Raw genomic sequence first — 3,720 nt, 5'->3', positions numbered from 1 at the left:
AAGCGATCTCGCAAAAGTGAGCTTATTGTCGCAGAAGCGATGTGAATGAAGTTGAGAAACGTTGATCGCAGAAGTAGAGCAGTGGAGCGTATCTGCGACATCGCAGGTGCGATGTTGGCAGCGCAGAAGCGAACAGCATCGCAGAAGCGCAACACTGGACGCACTTGCGGTTGCGCAGAAGCTAAGCTAGTGTCCGCAGGTGCGAGCCTTCACCTGGGCAGTGCTATTCGCAGAAGCAGTGATGGCGTCACAGATTCGACATAGCAGATGTGCAAATCAGTCTGCAGAAGCGAAACTGGACAGAAACATAAGGACCAAAAATCAGACACTTTCCATTTTCGATTGGGATTTGTGAGCTCGGTTTTGGTGCAATTTTGGAGGATTTCTTCACGACTTAGACTTGGGTAAGTGTTCTATATTCTAAAGTGATTATATTTCATAAATTCATGGTTATATTTATCATTTATTTCGGATTTAAATGGAAGAAATCAAGATTTTTGTAAAACTTTTCAAGAACAAAAAATTAAGATATGGAAGTCGAGTTATTATCAGAATTTGATAAAATTGGTATGGTTGAACTCGTATCAGAATGGGTGTCCAGATTTCATAAACATTATGTCGGGTTCCGAGAGGCGGGCCCCGCATTGACTTTGGTTGACTTTTTAATGTGAAATTGTAAGTCGACGTTTTATTACCCGAATTTATTTTCGATGAATTTTAATGAAGTTATACAATTAATTTGGATAGATTCGAGCTGTCCGGAGGTCAATTCAAGCAAGAAAGCTATTTTGGAATATCGGCCTAACTTCAAAAAGGTAAGTGTCTTGCCTAACCTCGAGTGGGGGAATTACCCCTTAGGCATCGAGTCTTATGTGCCATTTGTGAAATGTGAAAAGCCGTGTACGCGAGGTGACAAGTACGTACTCGGGCTTATATATGCAAAATTTATTGGGTTAAAGTCTTAGGTATTTTTGTGTAGTAAATTGCATAATTGTTGGCATTTATTAAATCCTATATTTGTCATGCCGCATTCCTTGTTTATTGAATTTCTTTTTATATGATAATTTGGTGTGATTATCACTTGAATTTTTATGTAAATTCCGTGAGTTTGTTGATTTGATATTTCCTGGAAATAATTATATTATGGATTTTTTATCTGCAAATAATTAATTAAATAAGTTTAAAAAGAGGTATTAATATATTTATCGAAAATTTGGATTAAAGAAGGTGTTGTCCTATGTTGAGTTACTTTTCCATCTCTGTTTGTTGTTTTTGAAGTTTTATATACGTTGTATGGAGCCTTGGGCTATTTGTTAAGAAATTTATTGATTTTGCTACATCTTTGGAATTTGATTGTGGTCAGTGGGTAAATTGTGATATGAATTGTTGTATCGTGTTGTCATTTAAACACTCTCCTTGATGTTATTTATGCTTCCTACCTTGCTTGTTAATGATATACATATTCTTGGTAAGGAAGAGTGTAAAGCACGAAGGGTGATGCCATGCCATTTGAGAGTGTAAAGCACGAAGGGCGATGCTGTGCCATTTGAGAGTGTAAAGCACGAAGGGTGATGCCGTGCCATTGAAAGTGTAAAGCACAAAGGGTGATGCCGTACCATTTCAATTATATTATCAAGTGAGGATGAGAGTAAAAGCACGAAGGGTGATGTCGTACCATTATTTTTATATTATCATATGTTCATGGCACGAAGAGTGTTTTCGTGCAGGTGAGGATAAGAGACACACATTATATTGTGATAGCTTTTCGTTGTGTATGCATTCATGCCTTTATCTTGAGATGTTATTGTGCACCTATATTTTCTATGTGACTTGCAGTCATTGTTGCTGCCTGTGTGCCTCCCAATTTATTTCTTTGATTGTTATTGGCATTTCTCCCACCTAGTTGGTACTGTTATATGTATGCTCTGTGAGAAAGAGATAAATGTACGAAGGGTGTTGCCGTGCCTCTCTCTCTCTCTCTCTCTCTCTCTCTCTCTCTCTCTCTCTCTCTCTCTCTATATATATATATATATATATATATATATATATATATATATATATATATATATATATATATATATATATATGTATGTATTACCGTGCTATTCGATGTGATATGTTGAATATATATATATATATATATATATATATATATATATATATATATATATATATATATATATATATATATATATATATCGGGTGAGAATGAGACAAGTGCATGAAGATATTACCGTACTATTTGATGTGATATATTGAATATATTTCTCACACCAGGAAAGTTAAATGAGGTGTCACATGGTTACTTTTACTTGAAAGAATTATATTCGAAAGGTATTTACTAGAAAGAATTATATTCAAAAGATATTTACTTGAAAGAATTATATTTGAAGATATTTATTTGAAAGAATTATATTCGTAAGATATTTATTTGAAGGAAGTATATTCGGGTTGCATTTAATTGTACGGATTACATTCTAAAGATATTTATTTGAAAAACTTATAGATAAAAGATGTATATTTTGAAGGACTTGATTAATTGGATGTATTTGTGTTTATTATTCATTTGAGTAATATTTATAGTGTTCTTGTTGCCTTGTTGTTTACATCACTAGTTGATTATGGTTGCTATCACTGCTATTTATTTCTTATAATTTTTTTGTATACTATATTGCACAGGTTATTAGACTAGTGAGTGTCTTGACTGTACCTCGTCACTACTCCACCGAGGTTAGTCTTGATACTTATTGGGTACCGACCGTGGTGTACTCATACGGCACTTATGCACATTTTTGTGCAGAGCCATATATTGGAGATATCGGATTTGGACAGAGGTTAGAGTATGATCGCAAAGATTTAAGGTAGAGCTACTTGGCCGTCACAGTCCATTAGAGTCTTTCCATTTTTATTGTATTGTCAACTCTTATTCGAACAGTATTGTATATTCGATCCTTGAGATAATTTCATGTATTCAGTTAGAGTTCGTGACTCAGTATTACCAGTCTTGGGAGGTGGTTATATTTATTTTCCGCTTTTGGTTATGATTATCTATTTAAAAAAAATGGTTCGTAATGTAATTGTAATCGGCTTACTTAGTCTTAGAGACTAAGTACCATCAAGACACTTGTGGTGGGATTTTGGGTCGTGACATCGTATCTGAAATAAATTATAACCAGCCATAGTTGGGTGAATGATGAGAATGCAGTCAAGCTATGTTTTCTTTATCTGATAGAGTTCTTCCCCTGTCCTTCTGAGAAAGATAATGGTTTGATAGACCACTTTAGGTTCTATTTGGTTGACTTAGGGCAGTATGCGAATTTCGCATGGGGTATAGAAGTTTATACACAGTTGCTTCAGCCCGTTAGGCATTAGTTGAACCCTTCTGTGCATTTTTATCTCCTTCGAGGTTTTCCACTCGCTATGCAAATCTGGTTGTATGAGTGTTGCTCTACAATCAACATAGATATAGCTACAAGGATTGGTAATTCGATCCTCCGTATCCTTAATTGGACAACAACAAAGGACAAGATATGGATTTATGCATTGGGAGAGAGGATGATCAAACTGTCATGGATCAAGGTAATTTTTTTTCACTTTTGTATAAGGTATCTCAAAGTATTAACATACTTAACACAATAATTCTACATGTTTATGGTAGATACAATATAACTTTAATTTATATACAAATTATATACATATGATGACTGACTTCCCTTTTTT

Source organism: Nicotiana tabacum, chromosome 24 (genome assembly GCF_000715075.1).
Source record: "Nicotiana tabacum cultivar K326 chromosome 24, ASM71507v2, whole genome shotgun sequence".
NCBI classification, from domain to species: Eukaryota; Viridiplantae; Streptophyta; class Magnoliopsida; order Solanales; family Solanaceae; genus Nicotiana; species Nicotiana tabacum.
The sequence above is the reverse complement of the archived record's forward strand: the minus strand, read 5'-3'. Positions refer to the sequence as shown.